This window comes from Phoca vitulina, unplaced genomic scaffold (genome assembly GCF_004348235.1).
Source record: "Phoca vitulina isolate PV1807 unplaced genomic scaffold, GSC_HSeal_1.0 scaffold32, whole genome shotgun sequence".
NCBI classification, from domain to species: Eukaryota; Metazoa; Chordata; class Mammalia; order Carnivora; family Phocidae; genus Phoca; species Phoca vitulina.
The window spans coordinates 3,113,934-3,127,807 of NW_022589735.1; the positions used below are offsets into that span (position 1 = coordinate 3,113,934).

Here is a 13,874-nt window from a genome sequence, read left to right on the forward strand (position 1 = left end):
CGATTTCCCCCCCTTCATTCTTCCCCTCCTGCTACATTCTTCTTCTTTTTTTCTTTCTTAACATATATTGCATTATTTGTTTCAGAGGTACAGATCTGAGATTCAACAGTCTTGCACAATTCACAGCGCTTACCAGAACACATACCCTCCCCAGTGTCCATCACCCAGTCACCCCATCCCTCCCGCCCCACCCCCCACTCCAGCAACCCTCAGTTTGTTTCCTGAGATTAAGAATTCCTCATATCAGTGAGGTCATATGATACAAAAGACATGGGATTTTATACAAGAGCAAGGAAGAAAGTAAAGTCCTGCAAGGAGCCAAGGGGCTGTGGAGGTGTGCACTGGCCCATGTGCATGTGTCTGGGTGGGTGGGATGGCAGAGAATGGAGGAGGACGAGGCAGTGGTCCCTTGACATTCTCACATCCCAGCATTTGTTGGTACCATTTATAGCTTAGGATTTCTCTCATGAAATGCATCATTCATGCCTGGAACCTGTATGTCCCCATCTGAACCTCAATGAGAGTTTATCTGCTCTTGGCCATGATGTGGAACCTGGATGATGTGGTCCACAAAGATGATGTGGCTTTTATTCTACACCCCAGCCCCAAGGGACTTGCATCTAGTCCATGTTTTAGCAGCACTTCTGGCATCTAAGAGACCTGGATTCGAGTGCCAGCCCTGCTTCTTGCAGCTTTGGGGCTCCCCGTCTGAGAAGTGGGGATGCTGCTGTATGGCACTCCGTGCATGCTGAGCTCATAGCACTGGTCCTAAGTGGTCCTAAGCGGTGCCTCTCACCAGCACCCCCAGGTTTGGGATTGCTTGTCCAGGGTTGGGACCATGCATGTGACATCCACAAAGCCAGGGGTTCCTCCTGCCTCTGTTTCTTCTCAGCAGTGACACCCTGAACCCCGATGAAAGGTGGTTCAGTCATTCACTGTGCTGTCAGAACTTAAAACATGGGTTGGAGCCCAGGGATGTGAAAGCAGTGTTAGAGCGCAGGGACGAAAACGTGGGGGACCCGCAGAGGCAGCCCTACCAGACAAGGCAGTAAGCTTCCGAGGGGCAGACAGGACCTGGGCAAAGTGTTCTTGGCACTCCGGAAAGCTCTTGGCCCTTCTAGTCCTAGGTGACTGTAGAGCATATGAGGAGTTGGAGGTGCTTCCATACTATTTTAAAGAAGGCTGAGATCCTTGGATTATCATTTTTAAGCCTGTGATAAAACCCGTCTCCCAGGAAGTGTGTGGCAGTGCGCTCTATTTGTCCCTCTCACATCCTTTCTTGACTGGTCTTTGGAATGAGCCTTAGGTATTTTGCTGTAGTTGGCCTATTTTCTTGCCTACCTAAATTATGCCAATTTGTGCAGAGGATGGTACGTGATGACAAGTGAATGGTCTGCGGCGAATTCTGTCTTCTGCCACCCTTTTCTTGTCACTGTCACAGCTGTGAGCTTTGGCAAGTCCTCCAGATAGATTTTCCTTTCCTCTTAAATGTTTGTCTAAAATTAATTTTGACTGTTTTGAAGAGGTAGCTGAGCACTCAGCGGGTTTTGCAGAGCAGAATCGGTAGCCCGGGCAGAGGAACCAAAGGTGTCAGATTCGGTGTGGTGTGTGAGTGCCGCCCGGAGATGGAAACTGGGACCACATCCATGCAGAGCTGGAAGAGGTGAGTGGCCAACATGCCGCCCAGCAGACCTGGAGGGGAACCCTTGAGGTTGGAGCCTTAAATGCTGTTACACTGTGTGGGCTCCAAGGGCACGAGATGGCCCGAGTTCTCATAGGCCTTCCAACCCTGGACAGTTGGCTACCTGTCAGAAAAAATAGTCGTTTTTTAAGAATATAATTGGGTGACTGCTTTTGCTCTATAGTTTTATGAAATCACCCAGAGCTCCCTCTGTGCCCTGTACCCACAGAGATCACATCAAAGGACATAGGTAGAACCTGGCTCAGCATTTGGAAGGGATGCCAGTGTTTCATGGGTTTCTCTGTATTCCGTGGGTTTGGATGGTTTGTGGTCCTTTCAGTTGGCAGATAGCACCATGCTTTCACCCAGGGGATGGAACTCTTGTCCGCTCGGTGTGGGCCCTGTGAGGGTTTGGGTCTGCTGTGCTCACTGTTACATCCCTACTGCCTAGCAGAGGCCTGGCGCACAGAAGGTGCTGAATAAGTACTCACCGAGTGTGGTACTAACAGACTCTTCCTATTTGCTGACTGGACTTCATATTAGAAATACTTCCTCTATGCCATGGATGGAGAGTTTTGGCTTCACTGTTCATGTTTCTCCTTGGTTTTAAGTGCAATTTTAATTGGTCCTGGGTGGACACGGTAGGGCCTCGTTCAGCCTGAGGTGGGAACGAGAGACCTCCGTTCGATTCTCAGCTTGTCCCTTCTCTCTGGGAGTTTTGTACGTCATCGTGTGGCTCCTGAGACTTACTCATTTGTATATCCTCAGAAGCTGGGGTCACAAACTATCGCCCAGCACCTGTTTTTATAAATCAAGTGGTGTTGGAACACGGCCATGCTCACTTGTTGACACGTTGTTCGTGGCCGCGCTCATGCTGTAACACGGAGTTGAATGCTTGCTACAGGATCCATATGGCCCAGAAAGCCCCCCAAGCTGTTTACTGTCTGGCCCTTTACAGAAGAATTTGGCTGCCCCCTGTTCAAGAGCACCAGGAGGTGCTATACGTGGTAGATGCATGGTAGGGCATGTGTTCAGTGAATGCCCGACAAATGGATGAACGGAGTGGTTCATCATTCTGCTGGTGGGGTGTCCATTCCTAGGGGCTGTGGAAGAAGGGATGTTGTGGGCTCAATCTCAGGACTGAGGGCCAGAGGCCTCCCCAGGGGTGTCATGGCTTAGCATGACCTGGTGCCTCTATTGGAAGAGGTGTGGCTGGTGCTACCCGTTTATTGAGTTATCAGATATTTATCGAGCCAGCCAGTTGCGGAGCACCAGCGAGGTGATGGCTGTTACGGGGCACATACTACTTGCTGGTCCCACTGTGTAGTGTGTGTGTTGTCTGAGGTGTTCATCGTAACTTCCCTGCACAGCGGTAATGTTCCTACTCCCCAGATGATAACGTGAGGCCCAGACGTGGCTTCCCATGTCCAGTGTCGTATCATGAGAAAGTGGCAGAGCCACATGCCAAGCGTGGGTTTGTCTGACATCGGAGCCCATGATCTCACTGCTGAAACTGTTCCCCTCCGCTCATGGAGCGCTTAGCAAGTGGACGCCAACAAGCCCGGGCCCTGATCTTGAGGGGTTTGTAGTCTAGAGGGGAAGTCTGAATTGTCTCAAATCCTTTTTCGAAAAGGGTACCAGACAGTCAAGAAGACTTCCTAGAGAAGATAAAGATGGCAGCGGTCAGCGTAGTAACGTGGAATGTTACTGTTGACTGTGCGAATGATACCATTCAGGGCAGGCTCCGGGCATTGTTTCTTTTAATCTGAAGAACCCCACATGATGGGCGAGGCAGACGTGAATCGTGTCCCCCCAAAAGATAGGTTCAAGTCCTACCCTGTGGTACCTGTGAAGGTGACCCTTGTTGGAAATAGGGTGTAGGGGCTTGCCGACGAAGAATGGGGCGGAGCAATGCAGGCCCCGGCCGCAGGGCCTTCAGGTGTCAGCTGCCCATCCTGTCCTTTGCATCCCAGTCAGTGCGGACCCAGCTTCAGGACGCACACTTGTGAGAAGAGCCTGCGGCCCTCTTCAGTCTTAGGCTGTGTTCCCCAGCAAGCAGGGGGGAGGGAGTGAAGGCACCCTGGTGGGATCATCCCGTGGGAAAGGCTGGTGGGACCCCGGCCTGCATTCATCTGGGGGAGGTGCCGCCGGTGCTCCCCACGTCCCCCATCTCCCCTTCTAGCCCCTCTTCTTGGAGGAAGGCAGGTAGTTAAAGATCAGCCAGCCAAGTAGCTGCTCGTATTGTCAGAAAAATCAATGTGTCAGATCAGCCATGGAAACTAAGGGCTCAGTGGCCCAGAGGGTGAGAGGAAGAGACACGGTTGGAGCCCACCATGTGCTAGGCGGTGTGCTAAGACTTTTTGTTCTTGTTTTTGCTTGTTTTTATGTTGTTAAAAAATCACAGCAGCTCTTTGAGATGTTCTCATATCCCCATTTTACAGATGGGAAAAGGAGGTTTGAGGCCTTATGGTGATGGAGCCAAGGAGTCATAGAAAGTGGTCATGCTGGGATTTGAACCCAGGGTCTTTCTGACTCCAAGGTCATGTTCTCAATAGCTGCTTCTGGAGCAGGAGGTGCTCTCAGGGAGGGGAATATGAGGTGGGGCTTCCCAGTGGGGGGGGGCTATGTGGGGACTGTGGGAGAGGGATAGAAAACCAAGGGACCCTCTTGGGGTCGTGTTTCGCAGTTTGAACTAGTCCTGGCCCAGCAGCTAATCAAACTTCTGAGCGCCACGTCATGCGCCTTCATTTTAAGGTGAGCATGGGTAGGCTACTTTGTTCCACTGGGCAGTGCTGCCCAGTCTTTCCCCCACCTTCCTAAGCCACAGTGTCTTTAAGGAGCTCACACTCACATACTGGACACACACGGGCCGTTTTGTGACCTGCTTAGGAAAATGGTCCCAGAAGCTATTGCCATGACTTCATCAGTAAAGCAAGTACATTAGTGAATTTTCTGTTGTTACATCCATTTTTAGCTTGGGGTGTACCTAACCTGCCCCATTACCTCCCCCACGTTCCGTCTCCCCCAGCCCCCACCATCTGTATTCCCACCTCTCTGCCCTTACTGAGTCCTTATAGTGGAGGGTAGATATATTACAGCCTAGATGGAGCGTGATTCACGCACACGACATTTGCTCCGCTATGCTGTCGGTCTGGTGAGTTTATTTGGTGTGGGTCTTAGGGAGTTGTTATATGAATATCTTAGAGGAAGCAAAGGAGAATGATGAATGCTTGGAAAGCTCTTCCCTGACATTCTAATTCTTACTCACTAAGTGTTAAAGTGGCAATATTTAGTCTGATGACTCAGTGTGTGAAGGGGAATTGGTTTTAGTGCTATCACCATTGGGGCTCATGAATTGATCCACCACTGAGGTCTGAATTACCCAAGAGATGAGTTTATTTGGACTCGAGAAAGCAAAGGCAGTCTTCAACCCCACTCACCCCACAGCTTCTATTGTCTAGTCAAGTCCTGGCTGGTGACTCGCCTGATGCTACCACGAGACGTGTCTTGGCTTATTGAAGGAAAATTTCACATTCAAATCAGATGCTGACTTAATGTATGATTTATGGCTATTAAGCCAAAGAAATGAGTGAAAACTTTAAAATCATTGGCTTATCTTGTGTGATTTTTAAGCAGCACCAATACCCTCCAGTAGGCGAGAGATGCCGCTCAGAAGTATTTGCAGCTTGCTTGGGAAGCAGAAAAAGTATTAAGAGACCTTGTCACTTGAACAGTGTCTTTTTGAACATGAAACCCTCCTTTTTTGTTATTTAAAGCCACAGGATGGCACAGAAACACATTCGCATATTACCCAGGAATTTTTTTTCTTTGCAATAAAGATAAATCTGTATATGTTTGATCTCTCATGTTTGAACGAAATTAAAATAAAGTCATTATGATAAAACTCTTTTCAGATGGCTAATCTGTCTTTGTTGTGATAGAAAACCAGAATGAGTTTTTATTCTAGTGGCTTCAAAACATGATCCTGACATTATCGGTCCCGAGAGGTAGGTGGTGGGCTGACGCTCCTTGCCTACCACCATAGCGTCCCTAGACCAGGAGGCCTGCCGTTGAGGTTAGATGAGGATGGGAGAGTGTTCTGGTCCCCTTTAGGCTTTCTCTGGTTCCTGTGGGAAAGCAGGGTATACTGCATGGCCAGAATGGGGGTAGGGGAGGAGGCGCAGGAAACAGTCCCAGTCTTGCGAAAGCTGAGCCTGTGGAGAACTATAAGGTGTCTTGGGGTACAGGAACCATATATGTCATTGGTCTGAGTCCTTGGACACCTTAGAGTATAACAGTTTGCCCTCCTGGTACCTTTCCACACCTCTGCTGCTTCTCTCTTCCCAGCTGCTGACTTGCCTCAGGTCTCATGTCCTCGCTCCCCAAGAGGGAACTGAGTTAGTAGTGGTGATCATGGGGTGCTGGCTAGACTGTGGAGAACAGCCCTGAGGCTGGGCACTGAGCCCTGCTCTCGCCTCTCTTAGGCGAGGAAGAAGGGCTGCCTGGTAGAAAACATGCTCACCTGTGGTCATGGAACGCCATCCAGCCACTTTGCTCGGAAAGGGGGCCGTCAGCATGTAGCTGTTGGTAGCATCTTCATCTCCTCTCTGGCTCAGGTGGGGACTCTGACCTCATTTGCACGAAGGGCCTCTGGCCACTCGTGTCTCCAGCTCAGAATCTGTAGCTGTCCATGCCTGAGATGAAGGGCAGCTCTTTAGCTGAGCCTACAGCTTTGGTTTTGATGGTCAGTCGGCTTATCCTCATCTTACGGAGCTGCAGGGGCTCTGCCGGTCTCACCTGGACTCCCATACCACCTTTCTCTCACCTCTGCAGTCCTTACTCTCTCGTTTCTTCCCACATCCACAGAGCTGCGCGAGCCCAGCCATTGCCCCAACTCTCCCTCAGGCAACAATTCCCGTGCAGGGCGAAGCTGAGACGCAGAAGGGGTGAGGTGATCCTGTTGCATTTCTTGCAGCTCTGTCTCCTGATTCTCATGTAGTCCTGTCTGATTTCTTTCGGGCCGGTCTGATTTCTCGTTGGGACAAGGACTTACTTTCAGGACTGATCTGACTAATTTGTTGACTAGAATCTGTCCCTTGTAGAAAACACCAAGGAGTTTCCTCTCAACCCACTGGAAGAGAATGCTGAATGCTGCAGCAGCTAGTGGTCACGCAGACGCAGGAGAAGTAGCCCTCCTTTCCTCATTTATCTGGCAGCTTATTTAATTGCTTGTGTCTCGCCTTGTGCCAAAAACTTAATTTATTATTCCACAAGTAATACATGTTCCTTGTAGAAAATTACAAAAAAAGAAAAAGAAAAAGTAACAGGAACAAATTGTTCCTTGAGACTTGGAGAGCAAGCCATCACACATTACATTCCGCCCCCCAAGTTAAATCAAGATAGACAAGGGGCGTGCTGTCGCCATGCCTCAGGGCTCCTTCCCGGGGGAAAGACCGGGGGGCTACAGGAGGGACGGGAGGACCTGGCACTGAATGCCCCCCTCCAGTGGGAACCCCCGTGGCCTGCCCCACACCAGCAGCCAGGCTCCCGGCGTGGAGGCCTCCAAGTGCTCCTCCCTGCCCGTCCCACAGCCTGTGCGAGGCCATTCCCCGGTTCAGAGCTCCAAGCTCAGGCCTCCCTCGCTTGCCATGCGGAGATGGGCCAGGAGACCGAAAGCGCGCAAATAGTATTTACTCTTCCGTGGAGCCGGGAGAACCCAGATCTGGAGAACGGCAGGCTGGTCGTCTCCTTCACGCGTTAGCGAAGCCGGGCTCCTGTCGGTGAGCCGCCGCAGCAAAACAAACAGGCACAAAAAGACAGCAATAAACTTCTGAATAATGTACCATTTTGATGTACAAGGGCGCAAAAAGAAGAAAGCGTGAGCTGCTCCTGCTTCTGCTAGCCACGCTTCACGGCTGCTAACATCTTGTTGCTGACCTTCCAATTTTCTCTGTGCGCATATACCGAGGTGCGCCGGCAAGGCTGGGCGCGCAGAGCTGATGTAGGGCAGTATTTAAAGAAGAGGCAGGGATCCGGGAGGAAAACAAGGGCATGGAAATAAAATGAATCCAGGAGCTGCTTTTCCCAGAAGGCGTACTCACTTCCCTCCAGCGCAGGATGCTGATTTCCATGAAAAAGACTCTTTGCCAGGGAGTTTTGGAAGGGAAACCTGTGGCCCCTGATGACAGGCCGGCGGGCTTCACTTTTAATAAGCGGGGGCAGGGGTGGGAGCGCAGGAGGGAGAGGTGCCTGCTGGCTGTCAGAGGAGGCTGGTGGCCGGTGGCCCACAGATCCTGTGCTGCTCTCTTCCTGGGACCAGAATACCTGGGGCCTGGGTTGCTTTCTGTGGCTGTAACTGGGCTGGTCCCCGGCTTTTATTCTAAGCTCTGCTTGCTCCCAGACATGGACATAATTAGAGGCAAGTGTGCCTGGAGTGGGCTTCTTTGTGTGACTGCCTGCTGGCTCCTGCTTTCCTTTTGTCAGGCGTGCCCATTTTGCTTCATGTACTTGGCTGCTGAGATGGCCAGCAACAGTTTTATTGCATTCAGCACTTTTGAGATTGCTTTTGAGTTTCTTATGGTGCCTTCTGAAAAGGCCTGATGCTCCTGGGCGCAGAGGAAAGGAATATTCTTCTAAGTTCCTTTGAAGTGGCCCAGCAGCATGGGCTTTGTTCTCTGCAGACATGTCTTTGGAGACTCCAGCTGGGGCTCTCCCCACCGGGCAGGGCTGGGGTGGGGGTAGCTGGAGGTCACTTATCACCTGAGCGGACCTGGAGCCTGGGGCTCCTGCTAGCTTACTCCACTGCTCACGAGCTTGGCTGTTGGGGTGGAATTTTTGTTTTGGGGCTTTAAAAAAAAAATCCTTATTTTAGTTTTTGTTTTAACAAGGAGGAGAGGCAATTGCCTTCTTTCTTAAAGGAGTCTGGGTTCATTTTTACCTAATCTCAGGATCCTGGATAAAATTAAACAATAATTTAAATATTAAAAAATAATAAATTAAAATAATTTAAATAAAATAAAATAAATAATTTATAAATTATTTATAAATTAAATAATTTAAATAAGTCAAATAAATTTATAAATTAAATAATTTAAATAAGTTAAATAATTTATGGAGATATTTCTGAATTTTTAAAAATATTTTTATTGAGATATAATATGGGAAAACACACAGATCTTAAGTGCACAGCTCAGTAATGTTTACCCCTAAATATTCCTCTGTAATCTTATCTAATTACGATCTAAGAACCTTTCCAGCACCTCCACATGCTCCCTCATGCCCTTTCTAGCCGATGCTCCTTTAGCAAACGTAACTGCTGTTCTAACTTTTATCACCATTGATTAGTTTTGCCTGTTTTTGAACTTGATATAAAATGAATTCATCCAGTATGTTTTTCTTTATCAGTCTTCTTTCACTCATCATGCAGTGAGATTACCATGTTGTGTCTATAAGTAGTTCTCCACCGCTCTGTTGTATTCCATTATATGAATGTGTTACCAGAATTTATTGATCTGTTCTGTTGATGGGCTGTCATTTGGTCATGACATTTTTAAAAGCTTGACATAGAAGCCATCTTTTGATACTGGCCATCATTAATGCCAGGGATTTTTTTTTTTTTTAATTAGCAGTGATGCTTTCTTTTTTTTCCAAATCAAATGCCGTACGGATTCTGTTGGTAAGAAATTGATGGAATATGAACTGCTGCACCTTCATGGGGGGTTGACGGCTTTGAGCCCCCAGCCACTTTGCCTCCCCTGCCCCCTGGGGAGGCCCTTGGGTGAGGCACTTTAACTTATTGGCTTATCCGCTGGAGTTGGACTGTCTCCCCGCTTTCCCCTTGCTTGTGCATCTTTGGACACATTACTAAACCTCAGTTTCCTTATCTACAAAATGGACATTCAAAAAATGAACGCTGCTATCATAGGGTTATTGGCAACAGTAACGGTTTTCAAGGCAAGCACCACACACAGCACGGACACTTAGCATGTGCTCCATGAGTGGTGTGGGGAGCACTGCTGTCTTTCCGGGTGCCATCATTCCCCATCTTGCAGAGCCCTGGTACTCCCTGGGGCACTATTGCAAAGCCACGGATGCTTGCTGGTGGCAGGGTCGCAGCCCTTACTGTCCCTCCTGCCCTGGGAAGATGTGATAAGCCACAGTGTGTTGGTCCATGGTGTGCTGGAGCGTCTCTGAGGCACTTCTCCCTGCTAGTTTGTGAGCATTTTGGAGAAGGGCATGTCATTCCGCACTGGGGGCTGGTAGAAACCTGGCGCTCCACTGGTCAGTACAACTGTGCCCTCCAGAGCCCTCTTTCCCACACCCACCTTTTTGCTGTGTACCCGGGCTTCATGGGATGGTTAAGTCTGCTCAATGAAGACCGCGTGGGGCTCCATCCTTGCGGCAGGATGTCCTTGTGGCCCAAATCCAGAAAGATGTTAGGATGGGAAGAATGGAGTGCTTTTCTGGCTTTTATCCTTTCTTGGCTTCCAGCCAAATTGGACTTTTGGAGCCAGGCCCAGGCCCAGGTGGAGCTGGAATGATTAGATATAACTATTACTACTCTTCCTAATAACAATGGCTAACATTTGGGGCGCCTGGGTGGCTCAGTCATTAAGCGTCTGCCTTCGGCTCAGGTCATGATCCCAGGGTCCTGGGATCGAGTCCCACATCGGGCTCCCTGCTCGGCGGGAAGCCTGCTTCTCCCTCTCCCACTCCCCCTGCTTGTGTTCCTGCTCTCGCTATCTCTCTCTCTGTCAAATAAATAAATAAAATCTTTAAAAAAAAAAAAAAAAAACAATGGCTAACATTTGTTTAGTGTGTACAGTCTGCTTTAGATGTGCTATTGAATTGAATCCGCACAACACCCCTGTGAGGTAGGTACCGTTATTATATGTGTTTATACTTGTGGACCTGCCCACTGGGCTCCTCTAACTAGAATTAAGTTTCATGGGGAGAGATTTTTTTTTTCTTTTCTTCACTGTTGTATCCCCAGAAGCTAGAATAGTACAGGCTTAAGAGATATTTGTTAAATCAATGAATGTGTCTATTACAGAAGATGAAATCGAGGCCTAGAGCCATTAACTCAGCCAAAGTAACGCTGCTGGTAAGAGGCAGAGTTAGGTCTGTTTGATGCTAAGCTCCTGCTGGTCACCGTCCTCCTCTATAGGAGTTGGAGACCCTTCCCAAAAGGACAGAGGTTCAGGTTTGGCGTGGGATGGAGATCTCATGGAGGCCTTCCAAGCCTTCTTGGTTCTTGGATGCACTTTTAGTCACAGTACAATTGGCAGCAAGTAATTACCATTATGCCATTATACTACAAATTACAGCCGCAAAGACCTTCTGTCCCGAATAATTTCTGTGTCTTCGAGGCAACAACTGGACTTTGAGATGAGACGCAGGCGGGTGAGGGGCTGCTCACCTGTAGGCTCCTTCCCCTGCTGCTTAGCCGTGCCCTGCTCTGTCTCAGGTTAAATATGCATTTGCCCATTTCCTATTCAAGTATGTGGTACCTCCTCTGTTACTCCATTTTTTTTTTTTTTTTTTTTCTGTTTTTAGCATTGTCATTTTCTGGCATTTTCCTTTGGAATCCTTACCAAATTGTAGCTAATCTCTGCAACACTCACTCTCTCTTCCCTTTCTGGGAATTTCTGACATAGGGTTGGACTTTTTTTTTTTTTTTTTTTTGGACAGCTTTGAACCAACTTCGGACATCAGCTGGGTGCTGTTTTTAAAAAAGTGCTTGTCTCCTCTTTAGCCGTTTCTCAGCCTGGGGTCATTTTTAGCAGGTTTCAGTGATGGTGCCTTGTCAGGATCTTATCTTTAAACACGCGTTTGCAGATGTCTTTTGCGTTTTCCCATAGCATGCAGAGAGGGATTTGCTTCCGCTCCTTAGCATGAAGCTACTATTTCTTGGGGTGAGTGATGGGCTGCAGAATGTGGGGCTTAATGGCTTCGGGAGATGAGAGGCAGGACAGTGTTGTAGCTGAGAGCTTGACTCTGGACCGACTGCTCATGTGGGACCCCGTCCAAGCTTTTTCATGTCTTTTGCTCATTCTCGAGACCTCCCAGTCCAGGATGGTGACCACCAGCCATGTGTGACTGCTGAGCACTTGAAGTAAGGCTAGTCTGAACTTGAGGTATGCTCTGAGTATAAGACACACACCAGATGTCAAAGCCTTAGTGGAGGAAAAACAAAAAAGTAAAACAGATCATTAACATTTTAAGATACTGATGACATGTCAATGTGATAATATTTTGGATATGTTGGGTTAAATGAAATATGAAAATTAATTTCACTTTTTTTTTTTTTACTTTTTAATGTGTCTGCTAGAAAATGAAAGTGACCTACATGGTTCACAGTTGTGCTTCACATGACATTTCTCTGGGACAGCGCTGGGACAGTGGGACTGAGGAGATGTCGTGAGGACAGGCAAATGGATGGGGGTGTTTAGTTTGGTACATGGCATGTGGTAAGCATTCAGTGCACGGAAGGGGCTGTCACCGTCTGCGTCATGTCATCATCAAGGTTGGAAATCTAAGCTAGGAGGAGAGCATTTGGAATTGGAGACGTCTGGGTTCAAGAGAGTTCCAGGCAAACTCATCTCCTTCCTTCCAAGAGCTTATGTATGATTTAGGGTTCGCGAGTGTTCCTGAGAGCCCCACTCCTCTTGACTTCCCATTTGTGTGTATAATGGAAGGTTGTTTGTACAATTCATGGTAAACCTCTTACCTAAAGGGGTGACTGATCATTGCAACCCAATTGTAGAATCCTCTGAGGCTTCTTTATTTACCCAGCTACTTTGTTCTATTGGAGTGAAAAATCTATTTTTTTAATGAAACCTCTTATATAATAGCTAACCTTTATGCCTAGCTCTATGCTAAGTGCTTTTCACAGTATTGACCTGCCCCGTTTGCAGTGGAATAAAGCTAGGATTTGGCTTAAGGACGAACCCCAAGTTCTATAGCACATGAGGGAGCTGGGCCTTGAATCCAGGTCTGTCTGTTGCTGAAATGACTACGTTATTTATTCTGCCTCATTAGCACTCAAAGCAAGTTTCTCTTAATCAGGAAACCCAGGGCAGGAGCGGACCGGGTATTTCCAGGTATCTGAGAAATTGGAAAGACCACATGTCTGAAGGCAGAGAAAGCCCAGAAACTGGTTGAGAATCCTCTGGCCAAGGCTGACTCTGGAAGCAGAGTCAAGTGCAAGGTGGCCAGCAACATGCTGTGGCCAGGCGGTCAGATGAGCAATGAGGGCAATACAGCCCTGGTCCCAGGCCGTCCCTTCGTCTCAGTTGAGCAAGATGTCATATGGTTCTTCCGTGGACCCAAAGTCCATTCACCAGAAAGGTTTTCTTTGCCGAGCCCCTGGAGAGGTAGAGGAAAATGCTGTCCCAGACACTTGACAAATGCATTAACTTTGGCAGTACTGCTTCAAGGAGGCATTTGACAGAATGTTTCCAAGGCCACAGTGTTTTCTGGGAGAAATTCCTCGACAGCTAAAACTCTAATGACTGTGTGTGTCAGGAAAGGACCTTATCTTTCACTTAGGCCTGATGTAGATTTGCTGGTGACTTTCCCACGTTAGCTAAATGCCGGGAAAGATACGTGTCACGGAGCTGGGCGTTCCTGTTGCCGCAGGACCCCGAGCAGCACAGTCTTCAATGAATGGGTGTCACCGAGTGGAGCAGCTGCCTTGCAGGGAAGCCGTTCCTCTTGAATAAAAGATTTCTACTTAGTACCCCGATTATTTCCTCTTTGACCCCCTTTCAGTCAAAATATGCAAGGCTTATTCCTCACCTCTTGACATCCGATGCCTGTTAGAACCTTATTAGCGTTTGTTCTCATTGATGTTCATTGTATTTTCTATCCGGCAGGGACTTGATTAAGAGGTAGAAAATCACCGGACTGAGTCCACGTGTGACTGTCAGCTTGTGGCGGGATGACCAGCTCAGCATTTAATCACATCTCTTGTGTTTTCAGTTTCCTTTCATACCCCTGGAGGGAAAAAGTTCAATTCCAAGTCACGCTCTGGCTTGGCAGGGGGAGGTAGGGGCTGGAATGGGGGGTGCAGAATCCTGAGTGCCGTGAAAGGCAGGCTGGGGCCTGGATGACAGATTCCACCTGCCATTTGCACAAGGCACCCTCCCTGTGTCAGTCGCCACAGGGAGAGGCAAGCTAGCAGTGACCCGCC

At 48.4% G+C, this 13,874-nt stretch overlaps 1 protein-coding gene across 2 annotated transcripts in view; it reads left to right on the forward strand.

Moving 5' to 3' along the window:
- The window catches only part of SPOCK1 (SPARC (osteonectin), cwcv and kazal like domains proteoglycan 1), a 525,232-nt gene that overhangs the window by 92,033 nt on the left and 419,325 nt on the right, over positions 1-13,874 (forward strand). The gene's annotated exons all lie outside the window — the stretch shown is intronic.